Source organism: Platalea leucorodia, assembly GCF_965183815.1.
Source record: "Platalea leucorodia genome assembly, chromosome: Z".
Classification (NCBI taxonomy): Eukaryota; Metazoa; Chordata; class Aves; order Pelecaniformes; family Threskiornithidae; genus Platalea; species Platalea leucorodia.
In genome coordinates this window covers 37,940,501-37,952,598 of record NC_138858.1, presented here as the reverse complement: position 1 = coordinate 37,952,598, position 12,098 = coordinate 37,940,501, and positions in this window count along the sequence as shown.

Below are 12,098 nucleotides of genomic sequence, written 5' to 3'. Positions count from 1 at the left end.
AAGATGTCAGTAAAGAGAAATAGGAAATGGTTTTTCCTAAATAAATAATTTAAATTAGTCTTAAAATCATACAGCTGTGCAGAAGTAACTTTTACACACAAGTTCAAAGAAATAATATACTTAACATAAGAGCTTGTGAGCATGTAGAGCATATGTATGAGCATATGGGGTACCTATCATTCTAAGAAGTAGGTGATATAATCTGAAAATTGATTACCATTCACGACACTGGACCTTTCTTCTTAAAAGAAACATTAGTTTCATAAAAAATGTCAAGATTTCTGAGTAGTTATTTTATGAATGGTTCATTTCACTGTGGACCATTACGTGTGGTCTTGCCATGATACAGCTACAAGTTTCCACACTTCACTGATACTGATAAGCAATACATAGATATGAAAAGAATTTTAGTACCACATGGGTGGAGCTAAAACTTAGATGCTGTTATGAAACAATTAACATAGATTCCCACACAATAATCCACATCAAAGAGCAGGAAAAGAAATTTACTCATTTTAAGTTATTGATGTACTTTTATTGAAGCTTTGGGAGAAAAGCTAGGAAGATCAGTGCTGAGTTAAGAGTATTGCAAGAAAAATGCTGAAAAGCTGCTAAAGCCATAGTTGCCAAGACAGAAGAAGATTAGTAAGCTTATGAATTGTATACTTATTCACTGCAACAGTCCATAGGTCGTGTCTATTCATTTTTTATTCAAATATAGGCTGCACTAGAGTTTGCCTGGAAGCCAATAGACTCCAGCAACTTGAATAAGTTCATAAGGGTTGTCTTTTGAAAGAGGGATGTGAAAGTGAGCATGAAAGTTAAGTCATTCGGCAAAAGCAAATACAAGACTGTGAGGCTGTTTCACCTGGAGGAACAGAGCCTTTGCATCAAAAGTATTAAATTGTATGTACTTTCATGGTTTAAAATGGTGTCTCAGCTTACAAATACCAGCCATTTTACAGCACAATGCTTTATTTTTATGTTTTGATTCAGATCTAGATGAACCATTACCAGCCAATAACCTAAGAAAATACAACCTTTTTCCTCAGAATAACTGTCATGGAAGAGTGGCCTCCAAATCCTGAGTGATCTATACAATACCTGTTGGAATCTCTGCCTGCTCCTTGAGGGATGTTAGACAGGTCACTTGGAGTATTGAGTGGAGTTAAGAATTTTGCCAAGAACAAGTTTTTAAGGGTATTTTTTAAGTTTGAGAATTAGGACTGTTAGAGGTGGAGTGGCTGTTTAAGAAAAAATGCTCTTCCACTCCTAATTAGGTACTCATATCCTTTATCAATTATCAGTGCAAAATCATTCTGAGTATTGATATTACTTAGTGTTATTAGTGTCATTTCCATGAGGATGTTTGGTGCTCCAAATAGTGTATACTACATTTTGAGAAGGCCCTCAAAGGAAAAGTTTGGAAAGTTAGTATTTTTTCTTTGGAATGACATTTACAGATGTCAGTGTTAGTGGTTCCAAAATTTGAAAGTTCTTATGAAACAATAGCACAGAGCTGGGGTTTTTTTTCTTTGCTTTTCTCAGTTGCAGCTGTTCTGAGAAACATTACATGCCTGTAAAGGAAGCATGTACAAAATGATGTTTGTTTTCTGCCAAAAGCTCCATAATCTCCCAGCTTTATCAGAAAGAGAGCTTTATAAGTAGGCCCCACTGAAGGGATTTAGCAAAAAATGAGGTACTGACATTAATTTATTTAGTGGAATAAATTATTGTATTTCTGCTACCTGACTAGTTATGCCCTTAATATTTGTGCAAACGTAGTTGCTGATCAGGTTCAAAAGGATAAGGGAGAAGATACCCTAATTTGTGAATCTGTTTCCTTTCCTTATTTTTTAAATCAACGGTGTTGATTTTGATACAAAAGACAAGGAAAGTACAAAAAGAAAAAAAGAGAAACTAGGGGAAAGGTCAAAGATGAAGTATGAGGCAGTTCTGGTAAATATATCTAGCAGTCTGGCAACGTTTGTCTGACACATCCTACCGTATTACAGAATAGGGGGGAAGTAGGGTCTGCTGACTTCACTCAGGAAGCTTGTTATCTGCTGACTCACTGACTCACTATTACCTCACATTCAGAAAAAGTCGTTCCTCAGGAGAAGAGGACTTCAGAATTAGCTGAATAGTTCTGAGGAAAGTTAAGGAAAAAAACCTGAGTTTTTAAGTGTAAGCAGTAGTAAAGGAATGGGTTTTAACTTTAAATGATATGCAATTTTTTTTTTTTTTAATGGCAGTGTAGCTAGAACAGGGATACTGACTCTGCTAAAAGCATACCTGCAATAAAACCTGACTGTGACAAAAATAAGAAAAGCTGGGGAAGCCTGGGATTTCGTTAGGGGTCAGGAAGAAAGACTAGTGATATTCTTATAAGTAATGGTTAAAGATAGGTTCCACCTGCTTAAGATACTAAGGGGAGATGCCTCCCAGACAGTATTTTGCAGATGTTCAGAAAACAAGTCTTCAGAAAGTAAGCCCTTTGTGATCCTCCCCTTGCTGGGGTGGGAAGGACATGGATATTCAAATGGATCTGTGTGCACCTGTGGGCTCAGTGCCTGCTTGCTGGGATTGGGTGAGAAGGCACTCACAGAGGATTCTGGCTGTTTGTTCTTATGTGATATTATCAGCAATTTCATCAATTAAATAATTGTTACTGGACATCTGCCTTAATTCTTGTTTGAAAGACCTGTCACAACCTTAATGCTATTCACTTACCAAGCAGCTAAACTGGGAAGAATTCCTGAATCTATTGGCCTAACTTCTTTAAGGAAGAGACATACTGTTACCTCTCTTTAGCTAGCATGTGGTAACTTAGAGCATTCCCTTCTGTTTCCCTTTTGTATCATCCTTCTGCTTTTAAGCTTAAGTATAGAAATCGTAAGTATCTGGCAGAAGAAGGAAAGAGACAAAGAAGGCTGGAAGGAGCAAGAAGTTGGTTTGGCAGAGTATAAGGAGGGTTCTCAGGTCTTGAGTGAGTTTTTTCTCCTCTCAGCAGCTGTTGGTTACTGGGGTTATGCAATATGCTTGCTTTAAGGGCCCTGAGACCATCCCTGCTCCTGGACATTTGGCTGCCTGTGCTCAGGACCAATTTAGTGCAGTTGAAGACTGTCCTCTCCCTCCAGTGACCTTGAAGAGATCCCTCCCAGATCCCTCCTTTCTAGACAGCACTGCAGGAAGTCCTCAGCTTCCTGTGGGAACTGATCTAAGGTGCTGCTCTGATGCTTGGATCTCACCTCGGCTACCACTGCCACTGCATTGCAGCACTGCAATTAGCCTGGCCCGCTAATCTGAGCCCAGATCCTGACCCACAGGATGATGTCCCAGCCTGACCTTGGACCTTCCTCATCACTGTGGGCTTGCCTAGAGATCACTTGTTACCCTCACAGGGCCTGATCCTAACTCTGAATTGCTGACTTGCATTCCTGGCTTCACCTTGACCCTGTCTCATCACCTTGAACTTGTCTGATGTCCTGGGCTCTGGGCTAAGTCTGGCTGCCGTTTCCGGTGTTGTGGTTTAACTCCATCAAGCAACTCAGCCCCGCACAGCCGTTTGCTCACTCCCATCCAGTGGCATGAGGGAGAAAATCAGAAGGCTAAAAGTGAGAAAACTCAATAAAGACGGTTTAAAGCAAAAGCAGTGCATGAAAACAAAGCAAAAATAAGGAATTAATTCATTACTTCCTATGGTCAGGCAGCCATTTCCAGAAAAGCAGGGCTTCATCACGTGTAACCATTACTTGGGAAGACAAACACCATAACTCTAAAAGTTCCCCCTTCCTCCTTCTTCCTCCAGCTTTTATTGCTGAGCATGACGTCATATGGTCTGGGATATCCCTTTGGTCAGTTGGGGTCAGTTGTCCCAGTTGCGTCCCCTCCCAACTTCTTGCCCACCCCCTTGCTGGTGAGGCAGTGTGAGAAACAGAAAAGGCCTTGATGCTGTATAAGCAGTGCTCAGCAATAACTAAAACCTTGGTGTGCTATCAATGCTGTTTTGGTCACAAATCCAAGACATAGCACCACAGAGCTACTATGAAGAAAATTAACTCTATCCCAGCCAAAGACAGTACACCTGAGCAAGTCTTACTCATCTTGCTCAGAGGCTGTGAGACAGATCTGTGGCTGGCAAGCTTTTGGGGTCTTCCTCAGCTCCCAGCTCCCTTCCCTTAGGGAGCAGCCAGCCTGTGCTGCACAGTGACAGTTAGCTCAGGCCTTCTTGAGTCCTCAGCCCAGACAGCCAAACCTCTGGGAGGAGGGACGCGCTCACAGTAGTTAAATTTACTAAGGGATAATACTTTTCTGCTGTGTTGCTTTACAGGATAAAGGATTAAACAGAGTTCTTGCTAATTTTGTATATATTAGCATACGTACATGGGTAAAGGTTTGGCATTTATTTTGGTGTTTGAAGCAGTCATACTGCTAGGTATCCTGGGAGAAAATTGCACCTATGAACATGCCTAACAGAGTCAGAACAATGAACAGTGACTGTCCAGACCCAGGAAATTAGGAGCCTAGAAACCAGAATTAAGACTTTTTATAGAAAACTGCAGACCAAAGAGGGGAACTACACCAGTCTGTAACAGGTACACATGATGCATATGCCTTCCAGGAGTATATCCAAAGAAAATCGACCATCAAAATCCCATTGCAGCTTCAGCTGGCATTGATGCACTCTCCAAAAGAGACTGATGGCCTTGAGGATTCCATTACATCTTTCCCTTTTGTAGTCAAGTTGCTCTGTTCCTTATGTGATCCATTGTATGACTGGAATATGCAGTTCCAACAAATGAGCTTTTTTCTTGTTCTGTACATGTAATTCTGGTTGGTTTTACCTTTGACCTAAAACCTCTTATGAGCACAGTTTCACTGGCTTACTGTACAGTTTTTCATAGGGTCAACATCTATTGTTCATTTGGTTACAGAACAGGGCTTTACTATATAGAATAGAATATCAGAGTACTATGCCAAGCCCTCATTCAAAGTGTTTCAAAGTGAAATCCTAGGAAAGACTACTCACATATGAAATTTTACTTTGGTGAGCATGTAATTCTACCAAGTTTTGTTCTATGATGATCTTATTGCATGATTACAGTGTTGTACAGGGGAGACACAACTTCTTTTCATTTCACCAGTGTTGATGGAACAGATTGTTATCCTTTACTAAGGATCACCAGAGTTTCAGATCTAGCAGTCAAGCTGCTTCTGTGAATTATTAATTCATTATCCCACGTGGGGCAATGTGAGATGATTTAACAATGTTATTTAAGCTATCTGAAATAGCCAAGTTTATTTTGATGGACATGGGTTGGGGAGTATTATACAACTGGCTCACTTGACAGATCGGAGAGGGCATTGACATCGGATGTGGCATGGAACAGTAGATAGCTGAGAACAGGTTAGGGTAGTAATTTCTTCTTCATTTCTTTGTATCGTTGTGTCTCTGTATTTAATCTGTTTGCAGGGGCACCACAGAAATATGGACTTGGTTCTTTTGTTGACTAAAATGCCTTTTGGCTGCTCTTCAGTGAATTTTGTACAAGTTTCAGAATACTGGGTCATAATATCCTGAAACAAATGTGGTTGCTCCCCTGCATAACAAATGAGGGATTAATATAGTTGATCCATTAATTATGTGTGAACTTGATACAAGCGGATACATTAAGATGGGTAATTACTGAGCTATCCAAAAAAATTGTGAAGGTTCATGACCGACGGAATCCTGCCCTGGTGGAACAGACTACCTAGATGATGGAATAATAGCGAGGCATGTGGGAAAGACGACCAGTTTCTTTAAACCTTTAGAATACACTTAAAAAAATACAGCATAAGAGCTGAACTTCTGCCACTTTCAGAAATTCAACTAAGCTTATGGAGATGCTATTCTTTATTCTGTTGTAAATGCATTTTCTTCTCCTTCTGGGCTCCATTTCAATTGCTGTTACAGGCTTGGACTGTTCCGGACCTGCTGATGTCTGTACTCCTGTTGCTTTAAGTGGAAACAGAAGTTGGCAAGGAACAACCTTCAGTGTCTGTCTGTTTTACTAGCTTTCCTTGAACTTCAGGGGATAGAACATTGAGAAACATCCTCCAGCAGCCTAACACAAGTTGCTGGTTGTCTGCCTTGAACCTGTCTAAGTGAGCTTAGCTGATCTTGCTAGAGGTAAATTAAGAAACACACCCAGGAAGTCCTTTGCCAATAAATCTAAGGAAAATGTAACTTAACACAGCAAAAGGAGGACAAGCAGCTTGGGAAAATAACCTCTTCCGCTTGCAAAGGTGGATCTGGAAGAGAAGATGCTGGCTAAAGTCTCTTAGCCTTCCCTTAAAAAAAAAAAAAAAAAAAAGTATTTTGAATTAGCCTACTGAATGTACAATCTGTGAAGGTATACGTTTCACACAAGCTAACAGACTAAATACCAGGCTTCCCACACTATCCCATTGATATGAAACCTACAAACACTTTTGCTTCATTAGGATTCATTTTGATTTAGATAGTTCAGATGAAGAATATTTCTTGCTCAGATTAAGAAAATTTTTCCCCCTCCTGTAGCAAAGACAGAGCTATAAGAGCGCTAGATTAGATACAGATGCCTCTAAACTAGATTCCACTGATTTCAGTAGGCATTGATTCAGCTCCTAAGCACAGAGTTATTCAGATGTTTGCTGTGGATGAAATAAGGCCTCTTGTGAGATGTTAAGAAACAAAAATGTAAACTCAGGAATGACCAATATGTCAAAAATCAATTTTATGTGCAAAGCTCTGTTAACTCACCACCCACCAATGTAGAAGTCCTTTACAACAGAATCAATATGGTTCTAATGCCCAGAATAGCAACATTTCAGAGCATACACAGGTACTGTTAAGTCTGCCTGAAGGCTCTCTGTGGATGTCTTTGCACATGGAAGCTTTGTATGTGATAGAATGACCATGGCAGCATCATTCACAAGTATTTTGAAGTACTTAAAAGTTGAACAGCACATTACTCGAGCCCAGAGATGAAACAGCCACTCCAAAGCAGCTCTTCTGCAATTCACTAGCCTTTCTCAACCCCACAAGAACACAGCAGATGTTTGGATTGTATTCTGTGGGCAAGACTTCAGTCAAAGAGAAATTTAGGACTTGGGGACTATTAAATCCTGGGTTAAAATACCAAAGTGGAATTTAAAATCATTGCCAAAACAGCTGTTGTTTACTGTCCCTTAATAAACCAGATGACTTGAGACAAACATTTTTTAACAAGCACATTACAGAAATCCAGTATTCCTGTGACAGATACTCCAGGCAGCCCTAAGTTTGTACTCCAGCTGCACTGTTAATATCCCTTGGCAGTCTGTGTGCTCTGTTCTTCATGCAAATGTATTACCCCTAATGCACATAGCCAGGAAATCCCATGGGAGAAAGGGAATTAGCATGGATGAGCCTCAGAGTTTACAATAAATATGAGTCATTCTCGGATGAATCCTGTTTCTCCAGTCAGGAGAACTCATTGATGAGTTGCCTGTGGTTGGTAAGCCTAAGGTTCAGCCCTATTAGCTGTCAGTTGTCCAGTTGTCCCCTTACTGCTCCTCCTCTTTTCAATCACTCCTGTTCCATCTGAGATGATATCAAAGACAATAATCTGGTTTATAAAGTCTTTTCTTCTTTGGCTTATTGATGTTCCTGAGCCTCTGTTATAAATTTGTTGGACAGACATATCTATGTAGGACTGTAGATCAAAACTTTCCCAGAGACTGAAGGTCAATGATTGCATCTCATATTTATTTATTAATAATAAAGTGAGCTCAACATTTTTATTGGGAAAATTGAAGCACTGAGAGCTAGAACTCAGCTTCTAAGGCAGCCTGATACTGAATGTCTGACTTGGGCATGCCTTTCAGAGGCACTGAGTATCTGGGAACTCCAGTTGGAGCTGAGGAAAAGTTTGCCCTTGTGCAAAGTCTAGTTAGCTACCTGCCCAGAGTTTCCAATTTGAAAAAGGACAACACTATATTATAAAGCACAGTAAAATTAACCTAAAAACAGTTACATTAGCATTACTGGTTTATTAAGTTGGCTTTGCTGCTGTTCTTAAGCACTGTGGGTGAGGGGCTCTGTTTCTGAATATGAGAAAGGCATCCAAAAGTAAACAACCAGTTACACCGCACAGCATCCCTGTGGAGCAGTTTTAGAGAAGACACAGAGAAACAAAGTAATTAGTTCCAAATTCTGTAAGTTAGGGTAGGTCAACACAAATGGACTCCAGTTCCACAGCCTTATGCTCCAGCCTGACTGGGAGACAAGCATCTGCAGTCTGGAAGCCATGTAACACTGTTAATGAAATGAGATGCTTAAGATCTGCCTCTCAATGGAGCTGATGAGTTTGAGAGGAATGGCATACTAACATAGTGATAAAAACTTCTGGATCACCAGTTCTGTGTTTAGTCAGTATGAAGTCTAGGGGAGGCCCTCTGCATTACTAGTGGATTTTGAACCTTGATCTGCTGATTCTCACTCCCCTGCATCACTGACCAGAATGCTCATCTTGTGTACACGTGGAATAATTCTGGCATCTTATGCCCGCTCTGCACAGTACAGTTCAGCAAGCACCTAATAGCCTTTTTTAATAGTAGTGTTTGATTTAGCAGGTTGGTGAACTCTGTACTACAATAAAAGATGAGTCATTTTTATAGATTCTGGCAAAGCAGCCAAGTGGAGTTTAACCAATGTTTGTTAACATTTCCATGCACTAGTTGCACACCAGTCACTCATATTCAAAGACAGTATCTTCTGAAAAGAACACTGTCCAGTGCTCCCCAGGGACACTAACATGCTCCTGAAAGAAACCTATTTAGCCTTGTTTAAGAAAGAAGACACAAAGGTGGGGAGCTTGTGGAAACCTCAGAGTAGCAAGGAAGGACATATCTGAAGGAGCAAAAGCAAGGCTGAAGCGGAAGCCTCCTTGGGTTCCAAAAGAAGGTTTCCCACACTGTCAGACCTGAGACTTGATTCTGTCTCCAAAGGCTTTTGCAGCAAGATCTTTTGCAGCTAAGTCAGCATAGAACTCCTCAAGTCAATAATGCTAAAATGATTTACAGTTGCTGTCTGGCCTTGTTTTCTCTTTCTCTATCAAGTAAAAGGAAATGTAAGCAGAGAAAGCACACATCTTAGATTTCTATGTAATGCATAAGAATAAATACCCTTCTGGTAACCAACCTCTTTTAGCTTAATAAAGGAAATTCTCAGACCCAGATGAAAAAGGAGTAGTTAGTTGCTAATAAGTAGCTGGTTTCTAAAAGAAAAAAAAAGTATGTTGTTTAGGTGGAGAATTACAGGAGGTATCTTAGCTTTTGTGGTGGTGAAGTCTTATATGAGAGCCTATGGGCAAGGGGAGAAAGTACTGCTTTAAAGGTGAATGCTCCGGTAAAGGAGCTACCTTTATCTTTGAGGAAGAGTGGCTGACTGGGTTTATGTGGAACACCTTTCTTCTAGGATCTTGAGAGATCGGTTAAGCCTTTTCTCAAAATTACCATCTTCAGCCAATTAATGTTCTATTTAGGATTTAGTGCTTTATGTATTAGAGACCTCTGGCAATTTTCTTCTGTCATAAGGAAAACAGGATAGAATAGTATTCTTCATTATTGAGGAAAAAAACCAAAAAGCTGTGAAAAGAAAACACTGTTCACATATGGTATCAGCCAAAATCAATCCATCTTTCCTTACGGGTCTTTCCTTTACAAGTACATGGAGCTTGCAAGTGAGTGTGACAGAAGTGGCCAAATCCCACCTATGTCAATATCAAGATGGAGAACCCAATCTTGCTTCATTGTTTGCTTTGGAATCCACAGTCAGGATTCAGCACAGCAATAATGGGACCTGGATCTGATTATAAGAAAAGCTTTCCATCATAACTTGCCTGTGAGAAGCTTATTTATGCTGTATTCCCATGTGCTGCGTGGTATAGATGTATTCTAGAAAGCTAAGTAAATATGCAGCACTCATATAGAGTACACTTTTTGTGGTCAAGTTTAATATTTCTTTTAAAAAAAAGTCATCTGAAATGCTCTCTGAAAGTGAAAATTTCTGATAGCATGTAATATAAGCTGCTAAGGGCAGTAGAGAGGGCTAAATTGGTGAAGAGCTTCTCCTGGAATGTGTTCAGTCTTTTGTTGAACTTGAGGAGGTTGCAGAAGAAGGCACAGAAAGCACAGAAACAAAGACCTTCCTATTATTTTTCGATTTCAAGATAGCTGACTCATTGGTGTGATTTCAAACTATGGAAGTGTTTCCACTAGTGAAGGCTTAGGTATTATTTGTTGAGTCAACACTATTAAATGTTTTACTCCTCAGTGAACCAATGTGGGTTTTGGTGGAATTCAGTTCTCCTTTCAGTATTGCCAGTGATCTGCTGTATGACTTCAAATAAGTCACTTCTACTTACCATATCTCTTGTAAATAATAACAGCAACCTCTTTCATTCCTGCATCCTGCCCAACTGTGTGTGCATTACATAGCTTTGCACCTTGTTAAGCACTGTCGTCCTAGAGAATAGTTAGGTACTCAAAGTGGTACTGAACAACAAAGAAGTTTTATTTTCTTTTAAGAAATAGGGTAGATAATGTATTGAGTAATCTCAGTGACATTTTGTCATGTTGCAAAGGTCAGGGGTTATGTCATTAACAGTAAGAGGTCTGATGGAAAACCCCAGTAACTCATTGCACACTTACGAAGGGCATCTGAATGTTACTCTGTCTGAAGTATTATGTTACATTGACAGTCATCCTCTTGAAACAAGGAAATGTACTTCACTATAAATAACTTGAAATATTTAGGAAAGCATCAGATTTCAAAATGAACTTGGGTTATTGGATAAAAAGATGGGATGAAATTTACTAAAGTTGAATGCAGGATATTGTCTGATATCAAAATACCTACACAGGCACTGGACAATGAACAGTTTGTCAGGCAGGTATTCTTCAGGGAAGACTCTGAGAATTATAACAGATTGCAGGCTAGCTCTATGTGGTCAACATTGCTTCAATACTACGACAGAGGCCAGCATTGTAGTGAGATCCTAGTAATATAGATTGACTAGGAGGGTTTTCATTTGAGCACAGTGCTTCTACTTGTGAAAGAGCTGAGATAATTGATGAGAAAGAGTATCATCAGGCTAACAAACGTGACCAAAGAAGAAAGGCTGGATGAACTAAGTTCTTCAACCTAAAGAAGAGAAGAGGAATATTTGGCCTCTCTCCTTGTAGAGGACAGAAGAGCCACCAATATGTTTGAAATGCATTGGGAAAGACTCAGTATAAACATTAGGGAAACCTTATAAATGATATGGCACAGATTGCCTGTGTGTCATGTGAAACTTTCATTGTCAGAGGGCCTTAAAAACAGGTTCAACAGATTTCTGTCAGAAATGACAGATACTATTGCTCTTCCTTTCAGACAAGGGAGTGAAACAATGATCTATTAATGTGTCTCCTAGCGCTCTCTTGCTAGGATAACTGTCTAGATCAGCTGATCTAGAGTCATTATCATCACCTAGAAAGTGTGTGGAGGAAAATACACAATTCTCGGTATCCACAGGACTTCTTAAGAGTGCGAACTGCAACTTTATGTCAGGGCCATGAGTGCACTTATAAGCCTTAGTTGCCTTAACTGGTCTCACTGGGGACCATCACCCACGCACCCTCTGCCCTTGGCCCAGGACTCACATTTAAGTCCAGGCCTCAGCATCCCGTCCTGGCCTGAGCTGTGTTGCACATGTAGCTTTCTCCATTCCTGTCTTCTGTTGCCTGAATTGTTTGGATTTCCTGACTTCACTTAGAACGTGATGCATTACTTTGCCTTATCTGATGATTACTAGGCTGTTGATGGGACCTGTTATCATCACCAACCAGAACCTGACCCTGCTTGGGTACCCTGTTCAAACAGACCTGTGGGCCTATATGCTATCACTGAGGGCACTGCCTGTGTTGGGGTCACCCTTGACTCATGGCTTTTTTTCCCTTAAAGAGCAGTCTGACTCTTTCTGATCCCTGACACTTAAAGCCATTGCCTTCAGAGATGTCCTAGTTCTCCACCAAAGTAATTCCTACCA